The 27,862-nt window shown below is 38.4% G+C and overlaps 1 protein-coding gene across 3 annotated transcripts in view; it reads right to left on the bottom strand.

The window, feature by feature from the left end:
* PLS3 (plastin 3) overlaps positions 1-27,422 on the bottom strand; it is a 75,423-nt gene extending 48,001 nt beyond the window's left edge. Inside the window, exon 1 of one of the 3 annotated variants that reach the window (XM_045538306.1) lies at positions 27,330-27,422. The gene's annotated coding sequence lies outside the window, so the exon portion shown is untranslated. Of the gene's footprint in view, positions 1-3,386; positions 3,504-27,329 lie in introns of those variants that run through there. The other 2 variants (XM_045538305.1, XM_045538307.1) reach the window with 2 other exon arrangements.
* Between the last annotated feature and the right edge of the window lie 440 nt (positions 27,423-27,862).

The following is a 27,862-nucleotide window of genomic DNA, read 5'->3' as shown; positions in this document are numbered from 1 at the left end:
AGTGTCAGAAACTAGAGAATAAAGCAACTGGCTTATGGAACATCAATCTGGATATATTTAGCAAATACGCTTGTTCGATTCATTGAGATTAAAATAATATGAACACAAAAACATACTATGTCAGGTAAGACAGTATTAAGATTTCACGAACATTTGTGAAGTAACCTGAAAAATCTTACTATTTCCATGACCAAATATGCTCTGAATTCCAAATCAATTGAGAAATGAACTGTGGAAGGCTCTGTGACTGAAGGCCAACTCTACCCTTTATCCAACCCCAAGTATCTGCCTACCTATAATTACAATTTTGCCTTAGGTGTATCCAAAATACCTTTAAGGAGACTTGAGCATCAGTCTACTGTTTAATGTGAAGAAGAGCTCGCTCTGTCCTGCATGTATGCATGCTCCACCAACCCCTGCAGGTGCTGGAGAGACTCACAAAGGTTTATTAAGAACGGCAGGGGAACAGAGCTGGGAGCAGAGAAGTTATTTGCAAAGTCATGCACGGAGTTAAACTAAGCTATTTTAGCTCTCTTCTTACTTCTCTAATCTCTGATACCTACAACCAATTAAACCATAACAAATTCCCCGTTTGTATTGTTTTAACGGAGCTTCGTGGTAGGATGATAGTAGCTAACCCGTTCCTCCCCTTCCCCACATTCCTGTAGCCTCTTTCAGTATAATGACCATCTACTTCCTTCTCTGGCTCCTCCATGAGTCTGTGAGCTCCTTGCAAGTGGGGTTGGTATCTTATTTGACTTTGTATCTTGGCTCGCAAGAAGTACCCTCTGAATGTTTAATAAGTGAGCAGGGAAAGTGCACAGACCCACACATCATATAGGCTATATAGTCATCTCATGTGGTTTCAAAAACGCGTACTCTATTAAGAGAAAGCTGTGAACAAAACAGTCAAGATGTGATAATGTTCCCACATTCTTCACATGCAATTGGCCTGTTATCATGCTTTAACTATCTCCTCTTGTTCAATACTTCAAGATACTAAACGCTTCAAGATGTTTGCAACCTGTCCTTTGAATTTGGCTGAAAGTCAAATAGAAACAAGTCTTTTCAGAAACAGTTTTTACTTGCAACAATTCTGGCATTCAAGCAGCACATTTCACCTTTACAATAATATACATCACGCACAGATCATGTTTCGACAGGCCTGCAATTTATAGATAAAAGTTAACATTAAGAAATAAATATAAATTGCCCCAAACTAAAGCTACTTACATTTTGTATCATGAATATTTTCAATATATCCAAAAGTAAGCAAAAATAGTACAACAAACACCCATAAACTCATCACAGATTCTCCATTTTTCAGAATTTTCCCACAATTGCTTGCTTTATCTATTCTCTCTTCCTGTCCTCTCTCCCCTCCCCCTGCATCTGTCTCTCCTCCCAGAATTATACTAAAGCAAACCCCAGATAGCCCATGATTTCACACCTACATAGCTATTAAGAAATGAGTTCATTTTTCTGGAAATACCTCTATTCTGTGCTAGAATCAAGCATAAACCAGATTCTAATTGATTTTTTTTTCAGCACCAGTATCTGAGTCACTTAAACTCCAAAGGGTGTCCAATCCTGTGTCATTTCCTGGAGGAATAGCAAATACCTCCATTTTAAGTAAAAGTTTCCTTTCCTCTTTTTGTACTTAATAAACAAAGATAAGATCTGAAAGCATTGGCTATTTAAAAAATAAGTCAATAAATAACTTTTCTAATAATAGAAACATTCAATTCAATTTTGTCAGATTGAACACATTCTTTAAATGTTTGCCATACGAGAATTTTGTAGTTTTTGGCCGGGCGCGGTGGCTCACGCCTGTAATCCTAGCACTCTGGGAGGCCGAGACTGGCGGATCGTTTGAGCTCAGGAGTTCGACACCAGCCCGAGCAAGAGCGAGACCCCCGTCTCAACTAAAAAAATAGAAAGAAATTAGCTAGATATGTATCTTTTTTTATTAAAAAAAATTGAAAAAAAGAATTTTTTAGTTATTTAATGCAAAGTCTTAATTATGGTCTAAAAGTCCTTTTTCCTGTGATGAAGAATACTATATTAAACCAAAGACACAACAAAAAGGCACCTCTCCCCCTATCTTTACAAAGCTAAGGCGCACAGGCTCACTCCTTGGATTCAAATAACCCACTTTCCTTTTAAAAGGTCTAATCCCCCTTCCATATTTCTTAAGTAAACTTTTACATGCTCCAAAAAAAATCTGAAAATTTATGGAAAAATAAAATCTGCTGCTAATGAAATTAATTAACCTTCACACCTGAGAGATATTTCCAGTTTCCTTCCACATGCAAATTAACATATGTTTGAGTGAACCCAAGGGCAACCTTTAGGTGTGTGTGTGTGTGTGTGTGTCTAGGCAAGATCAGACTAGTTAGCATGCTTCAACTCAAAGCTAAAACACCCTAAAATATTATGACCTACAACTCAGAAATCACTAGATACCCAATTTCAGCTTAGACTTTGAGCTAAGCAGAAAGTTTATCTGCAAGTCACTGACAGTGCCTCTTGCAGTGTTATATGCCTTGATTATATGCTCTCAAACATAGTACTTGTTAATTGAAAAAACTAGATTCTTTTGTTTCATACTCCACTTTTTACTTCATACAGGTGTAGTAAGTACAACCAATCTGAGAGGTGACTCTTAACTCAGAGTTAAGATATACTACATAGTTAGCTATGCTTCCCTTTGCCAGAAATATGGGGAAATAAACTTAAACAATCACCATGTGATAGAAAACCCTGGCGAATCTGAGCATGAAATATCACTATCACTGCCATGTTACAATAACACCATCACAATTTCGTCACTGATGATTTTCATGTATTTTGTAAACTGTATAAACACTAAGACAACTGTTTGACATAAGTCACTTTGCAAGAGAAATACCAATCTAATCATGACATGCTCTGTCTTGACAGCTACCTCAACCTGTATTTCACAGAATTTTGAAAAACCATTTAACAGAGATCAAAAGCATTTGAAATCCTGCCCCCCCCCCAAGAAAGATATACATGATAATTTATACTGTTTAAACTTTGGGGCATCTAACTTAATAAATGTCTATATAATTAGGATTTCAAAACCCATTTTTAGAAAGTACCAAGTCCTTAAAACATTCTCCAAATAAAGAAAACAGAACACACATAGAACATATTGGATTCTAAACTTCAAAAATTTCATAAAACAAATTTGATTCTACTTGGATAAATCATATTTAGAAAGTGACTCTGAATGTTTAACTACCCAAATAATAGGAATTTCAAGCCTTTTAAAGTAAATCAATGCTTAAATATTTAATACTTAAATTTAAATTTAGTAATCTAAAAGTTAGAGCCTATCATGATAATATTAAAATAGTTACCCGTCTGCAACGAGAGCAAACCTGTTTCTTTCCTTTCTCGCGGCACTAATAGAAAGAACCTTCTCCCACGCCCAGAACGGCAATCTGGAAACCCAACATTCTTCTTACAATTGCAACTTTAGAGAGCAAGTCACAACACTTCCTGCTAGAAAAAGAGAACACCCTGACTAAAGAATGATACGATACTTACGAATCCCCTTCCTGTCAGGCCTGGCAGTATTTTGCCAAGGATTTAATAAATTCTAACTTAAACACAACATTTGGAGAAAAGTTTATTTTCTCATCTCAGCTCCGCTAAAACCATACAGGACTCAAGGGAATTTTAAAGTTGGTTCAGGTCAAATAGCTACAACCCATATACCTATTTAGAGTTTGAACGGTAGCCAAGTAACCTGCTTATTTTAGGACACATGGAACAGCTTCTCCCCAGTGCCCCAGTCGCTCATCCATAGTCAAGTACATTACTTAGGCAGGCAAATTAACTGTCTCAGGCCACGTATAGTCTCTATTATTCATTTCAATCCACATACAACATTTACACTCCATATGCTAGGTATTGTAGCATTTATTTCAAGCATATATATTTTGTTTTCTTTCTATTGAAAATGTAAGCTCTTATGTGTGGCACTGGCATAAGCACATAGGAACTAAGCCAAGACTTGCTGAACTGAATGAATAGTTTGCTACTAAGAGGCAGCGCCGCATAGTAAAGCGCTCTGGAGCCGAATTGGGTTCAAACCCTGGCTCCACAATTTACTAACTGTGCCTATACTTGGGCAAGTTGCTTAAACTCTTCTGCCTTTTCAATTCTTCTGCCTCTATTTTCTCATCCCGGATGAAAAGACTAGTAATTCCTTCCTACAACAGTAACTACTTTATACATTGTTGTGAGGCTCAGATGATTTAATATGCCTCATAAATTTAGATCATAGCCTGGCACATGGTAAGCACTAGGTATGTGATAACTGCTCTTCTTGTTATTGAAATTTGCTTTTTAACTGGTCTAGCAATCTAATCAGTGAATTGCTAAACAAAGCAACTGGCTAAAATCAACAGGGTACTGGGCTAGGCTGAGGAGACCATTTCTAGACAGGGCAAGTTAATAAATTGAGAAACTGAGAAGAAATGGAGCACAAAGGAAGCATCAGGGGCTTAGGAATCTGACAGACTTCAGCTGAAGTCTGTGTGACCCTGAGCAAGTTAACTTAGCTTCTTTGAGCCCCAGATTCATGTCTTTAACAATGGAGCTAATCCACATATTTCGTGAGGTTGCTACGATGATGTCGGGGTCCAGCAAGGTGCTCAGGAAGTGGCAGATATTATCATAATCTATCTGGGATAAAACATGCCTAATTGCGGGGAGTTAGCTACGCTCCCCGCAAAAGTTCGGGGCCCTCAGACAGGGGTTGTCGTCGGAAAGTATGAAAAAATAAATAGTAGGAAACAGAAATAAAAATAATACAGAGAGCCAACGATATAGTTTATAAAGTAAAGATTTATGAAGACAGACCCAGCAGGGTGCCCAGAAGGTTATATCTCTCCCCTCAGAAATGGAATCAAGACTGAATTCTCATAGCACAGGTACAGATTTTCCATTGCCAAGGGTAACGGGATTTACATAATAATAGTTTGGTTTAGGGTCAAAGTCTTCTAAAAGGCTACTACAGATCCTTCAACTAACTCTATCTAGGTGAACAATGAGCTATAAAATCTTCTTAGGGCAACCTTCTAAGTTTTGTGATAAGGCTATTACTTTAGCAAAAACAGAGACATCGTGGCTCTGCTTATTGTGTATTAGAACAAATTTCGGAAGTCAGGCACGAGCTGTGTCTCTTATGCTATTTACTTTAACCGCATGGTTCCGTCTGGGCCCGGCTCGGGCCGCAGATCTTATGATCAGCTCTCATCTCCGGTGGCCTGTCTCTGTTAATCGGCTCCGGCATCCCGGGGCCCTAGGCAAGACCTGCTTTGTCTTTCAAAACAGGTGAGAGCCACAGGCCCGGAGGATTGCAGAGTTGCCTTGGAAAGCGGCTGCTACTGACCATTGAGACGCCCTCCTGAGGGGAGGCAGCTTTTGATATGCGAACTAACGCGTTTACATTTTCCTTTAGGGCAAAGCCTTGCAAGACTTCTGAAATCATATCTGTCTCTAAAAATATATGGGGCATTTCTATAAATCAATATTTCTTAGACTCAACACCTAATCCCATCTGCTGCTCTATCTATCTCACGAGAATGAAGGAGAGAGAATACTTTAGTCCTTCAGTAAGGACATAAAACAAAGTGAAGCATTTTATGATAACATGCTGGATTCTCAGCATAAGGAGGTGACTCACAGCACGTTCACTTGTGACAAGGAAGCCTCACTGAACAGTCCCCATCATGAGGCAGGCAGTGTTCTCCTGTCCTCATCACTGACCACCATTAGCAGATGCTGGATTACATTTTGTCTCAGAAGTGTTTCTTTTACTGATCACAAAATCAGCGAAATATCAAAAGGCAACACAGTCCAGAGGAGAAGGAATGTAACAGCAGAAGCCAGAGGACGTGTTTTTCCACGTGTCTTTGCTGCTGACTCATTATGTGAATGAAGCCTCTTCAACTTTCCTCAGTCTCAATTTCTCCATTTATAAAACAAGCACAGCACCATGGGCCTGCAGCTTGTCAGGGAATATAGGACATAGGAAATAACATCTAAGTACTTTGAGCTAAATAACTAGAAGAAGGAATATATACTATGTGTTATCATGTGTTTTTCAGACAGAGAAAATTAGGGCATAGGCAATTGTGTGGGATAAGAAGACAGTATCACTGTTAGACCAGAAATGTTAGGTTTTTCTCAGCCTTATCTTTTTTCAGCCACACCTGTCCCCTCAAACCCCTTAGATGGGTCTGTCCCAAGTGCTATGTAACTACCCTTTTCAGATCTGTAGTATTATCATTGAGGAAATTTATGTTTTAAACATATAATACTTGACTTTAGAAGATGGCGTTCTCTTTTTAAGAAACAAGTTTTACAAGTAGTTATAACAGCTGCTACCTAAAAACTATTTCCTTGACATTCCCTTTCTGGGTCATCTGGCATGTATACGCTTTCCAGTTTTCCAAATTCGAAGACTAATCTTTGATCTGAGTGAAATCTGCCAATATCAAGTTGCTAACTTTTTAAATCTCTTCACTGTAACATAATAGAATTTATTTCAACTGCAAAACATGGAGTCAAAGTTCTAGGAATGGATAGGACCTTCACAAATGCACACCTTCTACTTAGTAAATGCTAGGTAGGACATTTCCTGAAAGATAGTTCTACCAAATCAGTAGTTCAACCAGTTTTAGTCTGTGGCCTATTTTATAAACTTCTATCTCACTCATGTGAGGGGTGTGTGTGGGTGTGGAGGGTAGTGGGGGGAGTGTGTTTGTGTATGTGCATGTGTGTGCCTCTGTGTGTGAACAAGATCTGTTTTTACTATGGGTAATGAACATTGGTTTGGGAACAGAAGACAGTGGCGAGGGTTGTGTAATCAATTCTACAATTTTATAAGCAGGCCACAGAACGAAAACAAATTTTACACCGCATTCCAAATTCATCATGATGAATGGTAAGGAGAGCCGATGGAAACCAAGCTCTCACTCTTACTCTCTCTCTGGATGTTACAAACAAAACCATAAAGTTAAGAGTTCACACACACGCACCTGGGGACACACTCCCACCTGGGGACACACCCCCCCAAGGCAGAAGAAAGGAGAGAGGCACACCCAAAAAAGTTGCAGGAGAGTTTCATATATGTATTAAGTGGAATATGCAGGCAAAACACAAGAGCTAGATATAGTATTTTTAACGTCTCTTCCAACTTTCATCCAAACGTCATGCTCTCTACCACACCCAGTGTAACTAGGTATCCTCTTTCCATGTATGACATGTGCATTGGAGGCCTCTCCCACTGTGCTCAATGACACACCTCAATAACATTCATCTATTTTCCTTTCATGAAACAGGATTTTACCCATCTTCATGATTTATGAAAAGAAAGCAGGCCAAGCATGGTGTCGCATGCCTGTAGTCCCAGCTACTCGGGAGGCTGAGGCAGGAGGATTGCTTGAGCCCAGGAGTTGGAGGTTGCTGTGAGGTAGGCTGATGCCATGGCACTCTAGCCAAGGTGACAGAGTGGGACTATGCCTCAAAAAAAAAAAAGAAAGAAAGCAAACAAATAAATAACAACCACAGTGAGGGAAGCATCAAAGCAAAGGAACTGAACATATAAAATAGGTACCAAGTTAATTAACATGCAGGAAACTGCTACTGTAATTTTGGACTGTACAGTAAAGTTTAGGAAATTCATACTAGGAGCTGCATTAGGCATACAAACTTCCTGTTGTATGGATGTGTCAATTTTAACAAGTAGATCTGGTTTGTGTAATCGCGTATTTCACAAAAATACCTTAATTTCGATATTCCAAGAGATGTCTCCTCGATAGTGGTATTTACCAGCTCTTTGTGTAACAAAGTCATCAACATTTTAAAATACAATATGATGTCTTATACTGTACATTATATTATGTATTTTGTCCTAATGCACTAAAAACAAAAGGCTGAACTAAATTGAAGGCAACTTTAAGTAGGAGTCCTCCCAGAATTGTCCACTAAACTACACATGGGGCAAGGAACTGATTTAAAAGACATCTGTGTTCTGCTCATAGCTAATAACACATGCAAAGGAATAACTCATATGCTCTACCCCTTTCTATCATGAGGGTCTCTCTCTCATTCAAAAAAAGAAGAGGAATGGAGGAGGAATGGAGGGGAAGGGGTAAGGGAGGAAAATAACAACAAAAAGCCCAACTCAGAAGTTCCTAAATTTTTTGGCCTCAGGACCTGAGGACTCCAAAGAGCTTTTCAATAGGTGGATTAGAGCTATCAGTATATTTATCATATCAGAAATTACAACTGGAAAATTTTAAACACATTTATCTATTTAAAAATAATAAGGCCATTACATGTTAACATAATATTTTTATGAAAAATAACTATATTTTCAGAAAAATTTAGTAAGAGTGGAATTGTTTACATTGTTGCAAATCACTTTAATGTTTAACTTAATATGAGACAGCTGGATTTTCATATCTGCTTCTGCATCCAATCTGTTTTAATGTGTGTTTTGGTTCCAGTGTGTTAAGAAAACCTGGCCTCCCACAGATATATTATTGCAAAAGGAAGAATTATTTTAAAAGGCTTTCCAGATAATTATGGATATTCTTCTTTAATACTACACCAAAACTCAAGAAATGGTTATTTCTTAAAGGTTGGTTGCACATGTGGAATCTGATACAGTATCAATGATTTTTTCATTTTCTGTTACATTAAAATCCATCGGTCTATCTAGAACTTAGAAAGGGCCTTTTACTCGCGCCTAATTTTGTAACATCATGCATTGATCATTTGGAAAAATACAGTTTCACTGAGTTATGCAGGTCTTCCGACACTTCATTATACAGTATCTAAAACAAATCACTTTCATTAATTACACCGCTGATTTCATTAGAAAAGTCTAAGTATTGAGTATTGAGAAGGTATCATTGGCCAATGCAAATTTTCAAAATTCCGATTTTGCTTTGCTAATGCTATCATCGGCAATTACTCACAGTTGTTTCCCTTGCAGTGACAGGAACACTTGGTTCATTTTTGATAAAATAGATGCCAAGTACTTGGGTCTGAATAATCAGGTTAATTCAACCTTTCAAGTAAAAGTGATTTCTATTTCTAAGAAGGCAGCTAGTTTATTTAGCCCACAACTCAAACAACTGCACAAGTATTTTTCCTCAAGACAGCCATTGTATATCCATATGCAGCAGAAACACTTCATAAGTACATCCCATCTCATCACACAAAATATTAAAAAGATGCACACCAAGAGTTGAGATTTAATAAAATTAATGTTTCCTGCTTCATCAAGGACATTCGTGAATGAAATGCACTTTGTTGTTTTTTTTTCTAAAGGTGACAATACAGTGTGGAAGAATACGATCACTATTAATATAATGTAGTGCCACTGCCTTGAACCTTGGTAGGACATCAGCAGTTTTTTACCCACTATTGTTTTTGCACCATCAGTGCAAATGTCAACACAGTGAAAAAGCAAATAACACCTTAGTGTTATTGTGAAAGTAATTTTGATCCCAAGAGCCCATGTGCCACACTTTTTGGAGAACTGGTGTATTGCTCAGTAATATTTTTGAAGGAGCCATCTAATTTTAGAGATAAAAAACCCCATAAGTTACAAAGGTTTTAACAAGAATTTCCAAACTGAGAATAAAATTATCATGAAATTGCATATCTCGGTTTTAACCTGAGTTCTGTGCTGCTGAACTGTGAAGACAAAAATCATTTCATTAATATTAATTCTGAGGGGACCAATCTGCAGCTTATCTGCTGCAAAGCACATTTTGCTAAATCAGGTTCATGTCCAAAAGACATGACTTTATCATGACAGTGTAGTTTTGAAACTTTTAATACATTTTAAGAAAAGATTAAGAAAGGAAAAATATTTGTTACAAAATGGCTTAACATCCAGCTCATATGTACCAAATAGGAATTTTCTTCTAATGAGCAGGAAGAATTTCCTTCTCCAGCATAAAGCAGCACAGAAAGGGTTTGAAAGTAAAACTTTGTATGAAATGCAAAAGTTATTACTATCTTAAAATATTAAAAACTAAGTATACTGTAGTATTACGGGTAAAATGTTATGTGAATTGTTTTAAAGCAAATCTCAAACAAAACAGAAGAGGAGGGGAAAGATGAAATAAGAACATCAAATATCGATAATTATTAAAGCTGGGTGGTCCCTTATGCCATTTTACACTGTGTGGGTTTGAACATTTCCATAAAAATAGGTTTTTAAAAATTCTGCCTGCTTATATGAAAGTATTTGGTATTTTGGAAAGCAAAAGTAAAATTCCTGGCTCATATTCATTCAATAGACAAACATTGATTGAGTATCCACTCTGTAAAAGGCACTGTACCAGCTATCAGGAAATACAAGGATTTATGAAACATGCTTTTCATATCCTGAAGGGGGCTCAGAGTAGCTGTGTCTATATATGTAATTAATTCCCTAAAATGGGTATAATGCCTCCACTATGACCTGTCTAAGAGGTATTTACTTACATTATTACAAAGTACAATTTGAGCCAGTTGAATTGCAAATCACTATAATGCAATTTTAAGAAAAAAGGGAAAATGGTATAAGAAAGAAAACACAAAAAGGAAAGTTAAAAAACAAGAAATGAGACTCTCCCTGGTTTTCCTCTATAAAAGGAAACGAACAAGAGATGTGAGCAAATATGGGCATGACCACATCATTTTTCCACCACATCCCATCATCTTATTTCACTTCAAGACAGGAACCATCATGTCATCTCCTTTGAGTCAGCTCTTGTACTACTCACATAGGCAAAAATAACTGAGCAATACATTCATTTTCCACAGTGAACATTAAATACATTTAAGTGTCCTATAATTTTTCAAATGACAGAAGGCACTTTCACAAATGCCATGACTTTACATTAATTTCCAGGGTAAATATGTCCTTTTCTCACCATCCAGTACAAATTAAGCCCATCCTCAAGAAGAAATCCACAAGTTAAACTGGTAACAGTCCTCAGTTACTCAAGCAGATTAAGTATAACACTGATAAACAAAAAATAAAAATGAGCATCAAGAAAGAAAATATTTACTTTAGTTATCAGCTCCTAGCTTCTTGCCCTATACTCCAAATAAACTGTCAATTTCTCCCTATTCAAACTTCAGATAATATGTGCAAACATTCTCAAAACTCATTCAGCAACAGTCTTTAAAAGCTGAAAGATAGCATTAAATGATTTTAAATTGCTCTACTCTTTTAATATTTATTAAGGAGTATGAGGGCAGAGATTTTTTTGTCCAATTTGTTCATCAATCTGTTTTTAGTGTCTAGAACAGTGCCTGGCATACAGTAGGCACTCAACAAATATTTATTAAATGAATGTATGTTGTGGGAGGGGTGTGGGTGATGAGAAATAACTTGATGGGTATAACATACATTATTAGGGTGATGGATGCACTAAAAGCCCAGACTTCACCTCTAAGCAATATATCCATTTAACAAAAGGGACACTTGTAACCCTTAAATTTATACTAAAGAAAGAAGGAAAGAAAGAAGAAAGAAACTTGCCATAATAAATTTTTAAAAAATGAATGTATGCTGATGATACTGCATCCTAAAGGAATCAAACTCATTGTCATTTGCTATAGAGGTTTATTACATAATCAAGAGTAAACTTTAAGCATTTGTCTTTTGAATGCAAAGTAAATAAAGATAAAAGGCATCTTACTCTTGTCCCATTGGCTAACTCTATAGAATAGGATAATTGCTGAGAGCTAATCTGGCCAAACAGATGGTAGGTTACATGTTCTAATGGCACCAAATCTGTGATCATATTTGGCAGTTGAAATTACTTCCTAAATTCTGCACCTTTAGAAAATAAAGGCATTTCAGAGAAAAGAAGTGAAGTGGAAAGTATAAAAAACCCTCAGTGTATCGAGTTTTTCCTCCAACTTGCCACACACAAAAAAATAAAGAAAAAAATCTCACTTAGCTGTCAAGACACCACTGCTTTAGCTTTCCAAACTTTAAAACTACTATTTTTTGACCTCATAAGGAATAACAAAACCTTCAAAAGAAAGAGCCACTTTAGCATTTCCTGCCAGCCTGCCCTAGGTCCAAGATTAACCTTGTCAGTTCTTAGGAAGACGTATAAAACCTCCTTTAAATGACTAATTCAGATGAAGTGGTAACATGAAGCCATAGCTTATAAGAAGCGGGTTTCTACTTGTTACCAGATGTTGCCATCACTTCAAAGTGTTAAACGCATCCATGAAGAGTTTCAGATATATTTGTATGTGAAGTATTTTCTGACTTCCGCTATTATTGTGGAGACACGATCACAGAGAAAATTGTTGCCTCGCTGTCTAATAACTTCCTTAAGATTGCCAGTGTCCGCTTTGAGAACCATCAAGTACTCTATAGGAGTCCTAATTTGCCTGTGTAATTCTTGCAAGCACATATATACTTTCAAAACACAACACAAATTAATTCCATTTCACTGGGAGTTTGCCATGAACAGCCTGCTTTGTATTTTTTGAATTTTCTGGGGGACCTTTCACAAAAAGGCCCAAAGAAAAAGTCCCAATTTGTGTGTATGTATACTTTTGGAATTACTTTTTTAGACAAGTAAGAAGTCCCCAGCTTTACATAAAGTTTAGGGTTCCTTTACCAGGTATAATTCAACAATTCCACTATGCTTTCTGTTTCTAACCACTTTTCTCTGGTTAATTTTTTTGGTTATGTTGCCATAAAGGTTTTATTAGCTTAATTTAATTTTTTTTAAATCTCCAGAGAGAGTTTAATTCAGCAACAATGGTTGCTATTTTCTACACATAATGGTCATTGTTAGGTTTGGCCCAAAACAGTCCTGAACACAATGTAGATTTATCCTTAAGATTGGCTGCAAAAATAAGCATGGTCTCATAAATGGGTTATACGCCCTTACCATTCAAATGTATGGGAGATGGCCTACAAAATTTATTTATTCCTGCTGAGATCCCTTAATTGTATTTCTCTGAGGATGGAGTTGAATCCATAAACATAACACTATGCTGTCTCAGATTACTAGAGACTGGATTGTAACTGACCAGTCTTGCTTGTTTGGTGTTTTACTTGGCAATCTGTTACCTGAGTACAACTAAAAAGTCTCATTATGATGAATTCTACCACAAGTCAAAAGACTTTTGTGGTCTCTACTTGCTAAAAATCATATTGCTAGCAAAAAGTGACCCACATAGAAGTAACCAACCTCTTCCCTCTCCCAGCTTATTACCTCAAAAATAGGCTAAAGCCATTAACAGAGCTCTTTCGATGAGGTAGCTTGTTCTGGGTTCACCAGCTCTGAGAATTCACTGCTTTAGAGAATGAGCTTTTAAAAGTCTCTCATTAGACCAAATAAATGCAAAAATACAGATAAATTATATGTGAAGAAAGAAATTTGGATATCTGTTTATGATGAGTCTCATTATATTGCACTCTTCTTTCAATTACACTTTTTTCAATTACAGTTTTGCTGCAGCTGTGACTATTATCTAAGCAGATTTAGGAGTAAGTGGGAAGAGACAAATCGCTGATGGGAGTGGTGATAAACTTCACTGTAATGATAATACTATGAGCCGTATACTGTAAGTTAGGCAAGTTTTCATTTAGAGAATTCTGCTAACTGTATTTAGGGTAGTACATTTTGGACCGTGATTTTCAAATTCCTGCTAAGTCTACCCACTTAATCCCATATTCATAATGTTATAGGCCCCCAGTGATATATTTTATTAAAGCAATAAAAGCCAATTTAGAATACAAACAGGATGGGGGAAAGAACCAGAAGGTTTTGTTTTGTGCTTCCCACCCTGAATCAGTTAGCAGACAGAAGAGTGGAAAAGCTTTATCTCAAGAAAGTGAGACAGAAATGAAACCATGAGCTCATTTAATTTTCCCTCACCCCAAAGCAACAAGGTGACATTTCCCCTTCAGTTCTTCTTCAGCCCTAATCAGTTTGACAGCTTCCTGCTTTTTTTTTTTTTAAAAAAAAAACACCTAACAGTAAATTTCTGAGTGTTCTTTTAAATCAAGAGGTTTATCAGATGCTTTTTGTATATTTTATGATTTTATTTTGCAAAGCTGGGCGCAGTGTCTTATGCCTGTAATCCCAGCATTTTGGGAGGCCGAGACAGGAATAGATTGCTTGAGGCCAGGAGTTTGAGAATAGCCTGATCAGGAGCGAGACTCTGTCTCTATCAAAAATAGAAAAATCAGACCGGCGTGGTGGTGCCCGCCGGTAGTCCCAGCTACTTGGGAGGCTGAGGCAGGAGGATTGCTAGAGCCCAGGAGTTTGAGGTTGCAGTGAGCTATGATGACACCACTGCACTCTACCCAGGGCGACGGAGTGAGACCTTGTTACCAAGAAAAAAAAAAAAAAAGAATACTGCTTTAAGTTGATTGTAACCATTGTGTTTCAAAGCATTTATCCTTTATTTCTGCACTCCTTAATACTGCTTGCCTTTGTTCCTTACAGTGGTGTTCAAAAAACGTGATTAAACAAAAATGTGTTTAATAGAATTTTGCAAACATCTAGTATACAAGTTTTAGAATAAATGATGCTACAATTTTTACAGGCTTTCCATTATTTAATTAAAATATTACGAAGGAAGAAGTTATTGGAAACAAGTTGATGATAATAAGCCAATAACCATCAAGAAAAAAAGAAAAAAAATAGCTAAATTTAAACAGAAAAATCAGTAGTGGTCAGAATCTATCAAAGCAAGGATTTACATTAATAGCAGAGTAGTAATAAATGAAATGCTATCCTTTCAGTACCACCTCTATCTAAATCATTAGCTGACATGTGGTTAGACACTTAACGTTGACATGTCCTAGTATTCATAACAGTTAAAATGTAGAAACAACCCAAATGTCCATCAATGGACAAATGAACAAACAAAATGTGGTATATATCCATTAAATGGAATATGGAATATTATGCAGCCATAAAAAAGAATGAACTACTGATACCTGCTACAATGTGTGTAAACCTTGAGTGTGACAGAAGATGGTCACAAAAGACCATCTATTATATTACTCCATTTATATGTAATATCCAGAATAGGGAACTCTATGGAGACAGAAAATAGATTAGTAGTTGCTTAGGGATGGCAAGCTGAAGAAAGTGATAGCTAAAGAGTATGGAGTTTTTTCCTGAGGATGAAAACGTATCTGGTTCCATGAACAAATTTCAATGACCCCTGTATGTTTTTATAATCCTCTCCCTCTCATGATTACGATTCTCAGGCCAGTAGGACATGAGGGCCAGAATCTTGAAACTTTTAACTAACTACTTGGCCTTTCTGAGTTGTTTCCCAGAAATGGTGGCATTTTTGCAAGACAAGAAGGCCCCTGGGCAGACTTCCTGACTCCCAGGCTCCCCATCCTCCACCACCTGCCCCACTGCAGGTAGCTGCTCCTTAAAAAAGCCTGTAATCTCTATTAGTTGAGGAGATGAATTGGAGGCTGATTCCCCATCGCATGAAAAAAAACTCCTTTCTTCCTTGGCAATCATCATTGTCTCAATAATTGGCTCTTTGTGTGGCAAGCAGCTGGACCTAGGCCGAAACCTCCTTGTGGTTTCTATAACAAAAATGTTTGAAAATTGACTGCGGTGATTGTTGCACATATCTGTGAATATACTACAATCTATTGAACTGTACACTTTAGATGGTGTGGTATGTGAATTGTATCTCAATAAAGCTGCTAAAAATTAAAATATTAATTTCCTCTTTGATTCTAAAGTTAAGCAGTTCTCACAACAGAAGCCCTATCCATAAAATTCACTCATAACCATTCTTTTAAAATAACTAAAAGGGCCAGGTGCGGTGGCTCATGCCTGCGGTGGTAATCCCACCACTTTAGGAGGCCCAGGCAGTAGCATCGCTTGAGGGGCAGGAGTTGGAGACCAGCCTGAGCAACATAGTGAGACCATGTCTTTACAGAAAGTTTAAAAATTAGCCAGCATGGTGGTATGCACCTGTAGTCCCAGCTACTCAGGAGGCTGAGACAGGAGGATCGCTTGAGCCCAGGAGTTGGAGATTGCAGTGAGGTAAGATCATGCCACTGCACTGCAGCCTGGGTGACAGTGCAAAACAGTCTCTAACAAAAAAACCAAAACAAAACAAAACAAACCAAAACAAATAAACCAAAAACTAAAAGGAAAAATTTACTTAGTCTTCTTATAGGCTCAAATCATGATATAGTTTATTCAATGTAGTTCATAAGTTACTGATTTGTGATTAGATTTTCCCAATTTAATTGTTATCACCAAAGACCATTTGTGGCTACCCATTTTTCACTCTTTCAAATATAAATATTGATACCTGCTGCATCCCAGGTGCACTGTGAAAGAACTAGGAGAAGGGGCTTTTCCTCAGGGTTTATTTCCTTTCTCCCTGGAAGTGCAGCTCTTTCCCATGGTACATTAAAGAAAACCAGGTACAACAGACTTAGTACATTGCTCTGATCCTCTCACCAAATGACACAATCGTCAGATTTGAAATCCCAGGTTTTCCTGCTCAATTTAACATCTATGACAATCAAGAAGTTCAAGGCAGGAAATTAAGGTGTCAGCTATACCTGTAGTTATTTGCTATTATCCATGAGTCAGATACAACTTAACAGAATACAGTACTACAGAAAGTGTGAGAGCCACATGTGCAAGTAATGGTGAAGAGATGTTTTTTAGGGCTTCTGCATACATGGATCTTTCCACAGCTGCAGAACCAACTACTGAAGAAGTACATGCTGTGCACAACATCTACAATTTAGTGAAGCTGGAAAGAATTTTATTTTTGTAAAAACTAAATGGGGTGTGGCTCATTTTCTTGCCAAAGGGCTATTTTATTCCAAGACACTGGTGTCTGCTGACCTTCATTTGTAGGCTGAGCAATGTTCTATTTAAGTAACATTAACTCATAGTGGGCTCTTTTTTAGGATGCAATAATTATTGCAAAGAAATAACAATGTTTAAATTTGATTTGTCCTTAGTTTAGATTTGATTATATTGGGTTACAAGTGAATGTCTTTGTTCACAAAGTTTATATTTAGAAATTATTTTATGCTGAGAAAAAAGGCCATATTTAAATTCATTTTCTACATGTAAGAATATTTTTAGTTTTCACGAGAACCAATATTACTTTTGTGTCTTTCTCTTCTACTAGACTACAGGACCATCTTATCCATCTTTGTAGCCCTAGCACCTAACAGTCTTCATTAACTTTTGTTAGCTGAATGAATGATGAAACCATTCCACAAATAGACTAATTAAGCTATTCTCCATGCTACCATCCTTAGTTAACTATTACTCCATTTGTAGTTTGTACTGTCTCAATATATACTCAAGAACTTTGGGCACATTTTTAAAGTTTTCCTGAGTTTTACATCTATTTGTCAATGGCCTATAGGCTTTCTTTTATACAATACATACATGTTACAGGGTACTTGACATATTCACCTTCCCTTCATCCTTACACAAATCTCTGGTTAGGGAAAGTTTTTCCTTCTCTGCTAGCACCTAAAAATATATTCAAGTTTGCTTTTTTTCCTGAGGGCCAACTAAAGCAGGAACAGTTTGACTTAGGATAAGGTAACAAATGCATGGGTTGACTTATATTTTTAATCATGTAAATCTATCAATATTGCTTTTTTGTTATCTACACTTAATGATAATTTGGCTCTATTTGTTTTTTAATCAACATAGGATGAAATAAAAATTTTTTATTATTCATAACCACTTGCAAAAATGATTCAACTGTAGCTTTAAACTGGAGACCCACAAACTGCTCAAAATATTTGTCGAATGTGTCAATATCCTTCATCATTTCCTGGTATTTGCTTTTGAAAACTTCTACTAGGGGAAATAATGGGCATCATAAATTTAAGATTAATATGTTTTGGTTTCACCCATTTTTAAAGGCTACATGTCATCCTAGAAAGCTACTGATTTAATTTATAACTCTCTGCCTCCCCAATATTCTAAGTTTTGACTAATTTATTTTCTCTTTGCTCCTATTTTTTTCCAAAGGTAAACTTTCTAACATTCACATTTTTACAATTTCTACTACTGTAGAAACACTGAAGAACCTGAAGCTTCTTTTCCCCTCCCAGCAAGTCAGGCATCAACATTATCTATTACCTTTCATCCTCATTTAATCTATATTTGTTAGTGGCGATGAGTTTATAACAGTGTCTATAATTTATTGAGTTGTGTTCCCAATTTTCCTTTGAAGGCAAGTTCTTTAGACTGTTGGATGGCATAGCCTCACAAAGGGATAAATTAAATGATTAATAGGACTCTGAGCTAAGCAAAGAAACTTCTCCAACCTGGAATATTGCTAAAGTCCTTCACATTCACAATGAAAAGCAATAGAAAGCAATATTTTCCCAATGCCATTAAGTAAAACAAAAAACAAACTATTTTATTTATCTTAACTGGTGATATTTAAGGATAAACTGTTCACATTAGAGGAAAATGAAGAGGTTGATATAGATACTTGACAAAAATCATCTAAGGCAACATTAACTGACCTGTAAATGGGAATATTTATTGAGCACCTATTATATGCTAGTTGCTTTATTAATGTTCCTATTTAATTCTAAGAAAAACACAAAAAGCAAGTAGTATTGTCCTTATTTTATAGATGGTGACATTGAGGTTTAGAGGAGTTAAGAAATGCCACAGAGTTACAAATGGCAAAGCCAGCGGGTGCAGTGGCTCGTGCCTGTAACCCCAGCACTTTGGGAGGCCAAGGTGGGAGGATAGCTTGAGCTCAGGAGTTTGAGGCCAGCCTGGGCAACACTGCGAGACCCTGTCTCTATAAAAAATGAGAATAATTATCTAGGCATGGTGGCATGCACCTGTAGTCCCAGCACCGAGTTCCAGCAACTCAGGAGGCTGAGGCAGGAGGATCACTTGAGCCCAGAATTTTGAGGCTTCAGTGAGCTATGATTGCACCACTGCACTCCTGACTCAAAAAAAAATGGCAAAGCCATTGGAACCCATATTTTATGCTAAATCCATTCTGACTATGCAACAGTATGTACATGATCCGCAAAAAGAAATAAACAGAGGTGAGTATGTGTTGTTGTGTCAGACAAACCTTCCACATCTCTTCTGGGTCCTCACGGAATGCCCAGACCAATAAGGTCCTTAGTGAGGCTGGTGAACTGGGGGAAGGAGAAAAACACCAGGGAAGGGTCTATGAAGCCACTTGGGTTAAGTTTCAGGAAGGAGAGTCAGTGTATAATGAGCCATTCAAATATACAAAATATTTGTGAAGTCAAGTGTTTGTATTATTATTTAAGAATCTGGGCTGGGCGCGGTGGCTCAAGCCTGTAATCCCAGCACTCTGGGAGGCTGAGGCAGGAGGCTCTCTCGAGTTCGAGACCAGCCTGAGCAAGAGCGAGACCCCGTCTCTACTAAAAGTAGAAAGAAATTAGCCGGAGAACTAAAAATATATAGAAAAAATTAGCCAGGCATGGTGCTGCATGCCTGTAGTCCTAGCTACTTGGGAAGCTGAGGCAGGAGAATCGCTTGAGCCCAGGAGTTTGAGGTTGCTGTGAGCTAGGCTGACACCACGGCACTCACTCTAGCCCGGGCAACAAAGTGAGACTCTGTCTCAAAAAAAAAAAAAAAAAAAAGAATCTGAATGAAATATAAAACTTTGAGTTTAATTATAGTTTATTAAGTGATAAAATACTTTAAGAGACCAATAACCTGAGATAAAACAGCCTATGAAAAAACCAACTCCAGGATTAAAAATGTCTTTAGGATACTGAATGTTCATGAGCACAAATAAGCTTTGCATACTTGAACTGAGTTTTATAGCGATCTGAAATATAAAGGCTACTTAAAAAAAAAAAAACCTGTCTCCCCTTCCCCCGTTAACAGTTCCGTTTCAAAAAGTAGAACTTCCTATGATTGTACACCCCACAGGATCCTACTTCATCCTGCTTTGCACCTGTTAACTAGATCAGGGGAAACCAAAATATTTATAAGACATATGCTTTACCTAAAACAGTTTCAGTTTAGAGTTACATATGATACAATACACTATATAAAGAATGGCCTCTTTTTTTTTGAGTGCCACTATTTGAAATCAAGGCTGTCTTTTTGTTTAAACCAATGTTTAAATTTCAGACTGTCAAAGAAATTCATCTTTTAAAAGTCTTAGCAATTTCTCTTCTAGTTAATAATCATAGAGCTGTAAAATGATATTTAAGCAAGAATGTTCACTAAAGCATTTTCTCTAAGATCTGGAAACAAATGTCCAAAAACCTGGAATTAATGAAATAAATTATGAAATATCCATTATATAACATATAGAATATTATACAGTAATTTTAAACATTTGCAAAAACTACTTGGAAACATGTTCATAATGTAATAAAAGAACAGGATATAAACTGTATATACAGTATGATTCCAATTTTTAAAAATGTCTCTCCTCCTATATGTGAAATAAACAGTTGAAAATATGAGCAGGTGGTACAATTATGAGTAATTTTTATTTTCTTCTTTATAACCCCTTTTGTTTTCCTCTAATTTTCATAGTGACCTTGTATTTTTCTAATCCAAAGCAAAGTGATTAAAAACATCTTAAATATGTACTACTGAAGAGAAGACACTTTCCCAGATTAACTAATGCATACATATTGAACATTATAGCAATAGGATGTGTCCTAGGAACAATTTCATATCATTTTTACCTCTGAGCAAACACTGTGTAGCCTATAATGGTAATTCTCCCTGACCTGAAACACAAACCGCCAAATATACAAAAAGAATAATATAGAAATGGCGAAAATGGGAATATGCAAGCAATTTAATATAGGGTAAAAGCTTAAAATTACACTCATCCATGAAAGACAGTGTATTATTCAGTGTCAATAGCAGATGTCAATCTGAATGCCACACTATGTAATTAGAGCCTATACTGTAGAACACAATAATATGAATATTCAAAGCTATTATACGGCCCTAACAAATCCTATTTTATAGAAATAAAAACTTGATATTTATATATCATATAAAACTTTATGTAATATCCATATACACATATATGTATATATATTTGTGTGTGTGGTGCATACACGTGTGTGTATGTATATATCACAGCTTAAGGGAATCAGAATTGTAATTTCAGTGAATGGGTTACAACATTACAAAAAATGTTTTGCTACTCAATCTTTTAAAGCAGAGATAGTAGAAATAAGTGATCTGACTTTACAAATGAAAATAATTTCTAGTGGCAAAAAGAACTCGCCTTCAGAACTAGTCATATTATACCGGGTTATTTTCAAAAGCCATTAAACTCAGGGCTTTCTAGTTATTCCATTTTAATTAAGTACTATCACTTGATAAATGATATTTAAACAAATGTTATCAAATATAACTTTAACAAAATAAAAAAGCATGATAACTCAAAGAAAGACAGTTATAGAACCATCACGTAACTGGCAAGATGAGAATAAATAGTGAAAATTCCAAGTTAATAGTTTTAAGGGTGGGGGTTGAAAACTACCTCAGAATTTATCTAGCCCAACATGTGTATTTTTCAAATGAAGATCTGCATTAACTTCTCACATTTTGTTATTAATGGCATATCCCTTAAATATACGGATTATCTCTTCTATTATGCACTTTTCCATACCTGCATATTGTCTTCCTTTAGACTGCAATTATGAGGAAAAACAGTTGATTTTTTGTAAGCTATTTTACACAAAATCTCCCATTACAGGTAATCACAAAACTAAGAATGAGGTATCATAAGCCAATGCACTCTGTAAGGATTACCAAGGAAGACCAAAATGCTGCTCAGTAGTTAGTTAAAAACATCACCATATTAGTGGCTCTAACTGGCTACTTTACACAGTATTTGTGGGAACATAAGAAAGTACTACATGTAGGTTTTTGTTCTCCTGTTATCAACCAATTCTCTTATTTTTGATTATATTATGTCCAGCTTTATTTTCCCTTTGCTTGTAGACACTGCATGGCTGGAGAACATTTACAGATAAGTAATAATGTGGCAGGGCTTAAGCGATGAGAACTCTGCCATTTCTGTAAACTTTCATTAAAGCCTTAGTGTTTCTATGATATACTACTACAGTACTTGGAATTTATAATAGCACCTGTCTGCTGAAGAGCCAAGGCTTCATATAGCTCACTTATCCTTTCACCATGCCTGTGAAATACCTAGATTGAAAACAGATGGTTGAAAAATAAAGCAAAATCCAGATATGACCACAGAGAACGTCAATGATTTAACTTAAGATGGTCTATCTGTCTAGACTGCCAAGGACTAAAAGACCCTGGTTCCATGCACAATGTTATTTCAATAAACAACACCTTATAATGAAACATATTTATAAATTTTTAAGAAAACTTAAGCTTTCTCCTATTATAAAAGTTTTAAGAAAACTTAAGCTTTCTCCTATTATAAAATCAGTAGGGTTAATGTACCAAAAATCCTTGTTAAGGAATTATATAAATGGTACCTCTATATTTTTATTTATTTATTTATTTATTTTTAGGCAGGGTCTTGCTCTATAGCCCAGGGTGGAGTACAGTGGCACCATCATAGCTCACTGCAGCCTGGAACTCCTGAATTCAAGCAATCCTCCCACCTCAGCTTCCTGGATAGCTAGGATTATAGGTTTGTACCATGATACCTGGCTAATTTTTAATTTTTTTTGTAGAGATGGGGTCTCACTATGGTGCCCAGGCTGGTCCAGAACTCCTGGCCTCAAGCCATCCTCCTAGCTAGGCCTCCCAAAGCATGAGGATTACAGGCATGAGCCACAGTGCCCAGCGTAATATTTGGAATAAGCCACTGATGATCATCTTCCTGAATAATCACCGTCTGCCAACAAGGTATTTAGCTTGGTTCAAATACAGCTGCATCAAAATTTGGAAAATCAACTAATAAATATAACTCAAATGAACTGGATTATAAGTATTTGAAAAAAGAAAATACAAAACCTTGAGCCATCCCCTCATTTTACAAACAAGAAAATGTATGGTATCTGGCACATGTAGGTACTCAGTGTTAGTTATCAATATAATAATTTTCAGTGACTTTCTCAAGGTCAAACTATGAGTCAGAGGCAGAGCCATGTCCAGAATCTAGTTCCCTTGAGGCCAAGTTCAACATAACTTCCCCCTTAGTATTCTCATTTTCATGTATCAGTAATGCTTCTTCAATCCTAATACAGTTTATACTCATTAACATTTGTCTTTCAAGTGGTAAGAATAAGGCAAAATTCAAAATTAAATTTATTGGGAATCTTTTGAAACTGTCTTACCTCCGTAACTAAAATAAATTGGCCCAAGTATGTCAGACCTCCTCCTAAGACTGATATTTCATGATTAGACCATTTCCATAACTTTAACCAAAGCTCTCTCATAACTAAAACCAGGAAGTAATGACCACTGGTATATAAAAGAGCTTCCAACATTGTAATGTAGCCAGAAAGCTGCTGAAACCTCCAACACATTGAATATACATTATATGGTACATCACTCTCTAGAATAATACAGACTCAAAACATGACCCAGTTGTTTTCTTCTAAACTGAGTTTTATTATCTTCACAGATCAAATTTTTTCCCCTCTGGATCACTCTGCACCAAAAGAAAAATTTGTCATATGAGCTAGTACGACATGATTCTTAGATACCCATGTTGTCATGAGTTGCTAAATATTTGTTTTCAAATTTTATTTTATACCAGCTACTACTGGAATCTGTACCGAACACCAAAAACAACAAAGTTTGGCATATTCATTGTGCCTAGATTATAGCAAATTCATGAACTTATCATATGCACTAAGAATACTGTCAGTAAATTTCATGGAAAGCCAAGTAGAGCCTGAAACAGAATATGAAATAATGACAAGGGGACTTTCTTCCTTTTCCCTGTCAGTTTCACCAAAAAGAATCACTTTAGCGTTCAAGCACCATGGCCGAGTTGTCCTTTTCTTTTCAGTAAGTCATTCTGTTTGCCTAGGAGGAAAATTTCATTGGGTTTCTGATAGTGCTCTGGATACTGACATTCTGCCAGTATAAACAGTCACAGTCAAAGTCTAATATGTGCACGTAACCATTTGTAGAAGAGACTTAATCTCACCCAAAGTACTACCCACTAGTTATAATTAATTCTTCTACCCAAAAATGCCATACGCCTAGTCATTTTTAGTGACCGAATTTAAATCATAGCTTCAGACTGGAGACTTTGCATTTCAATGTTGATTGTATTAAGTCAAGGCAGAGCTTAATTTAGCACCCTACCCTAGGTAAAGAAAGGGGCTGCTATCTGGCTAGATCTAATGGCTAGACCTAACAGCAAAAATTAAGAATTAGACTCCTAACTCCCTAATTTTAATAAAAATTTGGGTTTATGAAATCATAGCACCAAAAAATGAAGTCTGCAATATTGAGGATGGTTTTAAATGAATGAGTATCCCAAGACAATGAAATGCTGTGGACTAGAGCCTAGTGATTCTATTTTGACGTGATTTTATCTCCTTACCATTTTAACCTGGTTGGATGGTAGTAACCCCCTTTTTTGAGATTAAACGTTTATTAGTTCAATCTAAAATTATATTATCACCTCAGTTCCACTAGGGGGGGTCTATCTACCAGTGTAGTTAACGCTATTAGCTCAGGTGCAGCTTAAATCTATTTCCAGCTAATTTGTGCCACAAGGCTAGCTTGGGGTTAGAACTATGTGCTTTAAGGTAGTTCTAGTTTTCAGGCTCAGTGAAGGATGCACAGCAAGAAAATGGTTGCTTGAGTCATTCAGAGGTTGCTGCAGTAGACAAAGGGGTTTTTGGCTAAAGAACACAAAGACAAAAATCTCTTAAATATTCCCAGTTTCATTTTTATAGCTTCGGCCCTAGTTGTTTTCAAAGCTAAATATGTATCATCCGGATCCATTTTTGCAAATAAGTAAAGCTTCTAAACTCCTGACCTCAGAGATTTCTCTGCCTGTTTCTATACTCTGCAATATATAATCTGAACAGCAAAATTGCCACGTTTTCCCAGCAGCAACCTTAACTTGGGCCACATGGGCGGGTATAAGTCAATATAGGAAAGTTGTTTCAGTGTCCTCTCATTATTTTACAAAACCATCGGCAGGCAAAAACCCAACCAACTCCATTTATCAAATTTAGTGTCTACTGTTTTTGTGCATGATTTCTGATCCAATTAACTCCAAACCACAAATAACTGACGGTTAATTTTAGCTGAGATTATCCACTACCTTTAAGCAGATGCCTAATATAGAGAATGGTTCAATTAAAATATAGGCCAGACCAAGGAACACGACAGAACCTTATTTCTAAAACACTATTTTATGGGACATGGCTTCAAATCTAGCATTTAGGGATAAAATGGGGCATGAGTAAAAGGATGACTTTCCTAGAAAACAATTTGTAAGATATTTGTAAAATTTAGAAAAGCTATAACCAGATTGAAGAAGAGCAGGGGAGATACATACCCCAGCACACATATATTTCAAGCCTTTATTTCAACAACAGCTCCAGTTTTTATTTTGGATAAAATCCGAGCACCAAACTCCCTTTCTGTTCCCCTCATCCAAATCCAAGTAGAATTCCCTGAGAATTCCACACTCGCCTCCTAGCCCCCCCACCCCCACGCCTTTTTTTTTGTCGAGGCAATTTTTGGAATATGGGCCTCAGCCATTACATTCCAGTTTTAAAGTCAAAAGATGTCATGTGACCATCACCCTAGGGGCATCAGAGACTCGGGCACGTGATGCCAACCGGCATGTGTGAGACTGCGGCCACTTAGTTGGAATTCACTGTAAACTGCATCTCCAGGATCAAGCTTAGGCTCCCAAATCCATTGTGACAGCCAGTAAAGTGGAGTAAGTGTGTACTCCTCTGTCGTTTTTAATTCCATCTAAGTTTTCTACTGTGACCAGCCAGGCTCCCTCCCCTCCTCCCCATCTCTGGTAACAGACTGGGCACCCCCAAGCATCCCGTCTGTCTGATGCTCTCCAACCCGCTTAGTGCCAAGCTCGACCTTCTGCACCACGTTGTGCGGATCAGGTGAGAAGCAAGGAGCAGCGTGTACTGCAAGGGTCAGATGCCATTAACCGCACTCCACCTCCGGGCCAGGATCATCTCACTCCCCGGAGCCCGGCGGTCGGAACCGCCAGCACGCTAGAGCAGCAGCGGCGGCGGCGGCGGCGGCGGCGGCAGTAACTTTGGGACTGGCGAGAAGCCAGGGCGGGGGTGGTCTGCGTCCCCGGGCCTCTCATTAGAGCGCTTAAGTACTGCGGGTGGAGAAAAGTAAACACAGGCAAGTGCAGCTGTGCGGGGGACGTGGGGGGACGTTACCCTCCTCCCACCGCCCCCTCGGCTCTCTGCCTCTCTGGGAGCCCCGAGAGGTCCCGACCGCGCGCTCGCGGCTGCAGAGCCGGAGGAGCCGGGCAGGGAGCAGACGCGCGGCGCGGGGGCCAGGGAGAGGAGGACGGAAAGGTACTGCCCTACTGGCCCGGAGATGTTCTGCTACTGAAAGAAAAAAGTGCTTACTCATGGGGAGACGCGGTGCAATCGCGACGCTCTCGCTAAGGGCGAGGGAGGGAAGCAGGCAGGAGGCAGGCAACCCGAGCCTCGCTCCTCTTCTGGGCCACGGCCACCCCCCCCCCCCGCCGGCTCCAGAGTCCCAGGGTCGGCTAAAGCCCGTCGGGTCACCCTAGGCGGGCGTGTGGGGGCCGGAGGAGCAGCAGGCTGCTGGCTCCGGGATTTCCTGAGTCCGGGCGGGAGTGGGGCGGGGCGGGGGGGGGAGGGTGTTGGCAGTAGCCGGAGAAGGACGACAGAGGGAAGTTAGGCGCTCTGTTTCCACTTCGGGGCCGCAGCCGCAGAAGGGGATCAAGGCAAGGGTTGGCGTCAAGGACTCCAGCCCAAGGTTGGCAACAAGTTAGGAGCAACTTGTGAGAAAGCACCGCTTACTATAGTGAAGAGCAGAAAGCGTGTTTGCAGCGAGCGGGTGCTGGTGGGGAACCCTCTGTCACTCCCACCCATTTCTGTTGGGAATCATCGCCTGGGCGTCCGAGGGCTCCGACTGAAATTTCTCCGACCTCCCTCTGTGCCCTCCCCACCCCCCGCCCCAACCCCCCGGGGCGAGGCACGTCCCTGCCGGGGTTTCCCGGGGATGCTCTCCCCAGGACCCACTCCTGCCCACGCCCAGACAACCCGCTCCCCTGCTGCCCGCCCGAGCCCACAAAGCACTCACGGAAAGTCGTAGAGTCCCAGAGCTGGCCCGACAACCTCCGACCAACGCACTCAGACAACTTCTGCCCCTCCGAATCTTTGCGGCTGTGGTTCTAAAGCCAGCGCTCCCTCCCCTCCTGCCAGCCCCCCCCCCCGCCCCTCGGCCGCCGCCATTGGCTCGGGTGGTGCTAGCAGCCGGCCTGGGAACCAGGAAGGGGATTGGGCCGCGGGCCTGTCACGTCAACTGGGTGGGGATCTGGGAGAATAGGCACGGGGATGGGCACCGAGGAGGGATGGGGACTCTTAACTCTGGGGCAGGGTGCAGAGACCGGTCCCCCAGCGCCCGATTCTCCCCTTTCTCCCTGGGCTAAGAAGAGGTTATAGAAGTCCACAGTGCCTGGCTCAGAGAACATACTCAAACAATCTTGTGGAATAAATGAAAAGATGGGAATGTCGGGCATAAGAGTTGGAACGTCACCTATTTAAGTTTATGGGGAGTTATACAATTCTCCAGGAATCGTGAAGAGAATCACAGGATGTGGGGGGGACATTCCT

The sequence above is a fragment of the Lemur catta genome, chromosome X, assembly GCF_020740605.2.
Source record: "Lemur catta isolate mLemCat1 chromosome X, mLemCat1.pri, whole genome shotgun sequence".
NCBI classification, from domain to species: Eukaryota; Metazoa; Chordata; class Mammalia; order Primates; family Lemuridae; genus Lemur; species Lemur catta.
Note: the sequence above shows the minus strand (reverse complement) of the source record. Positions and strands in the feature narration are given on the sequence as shown.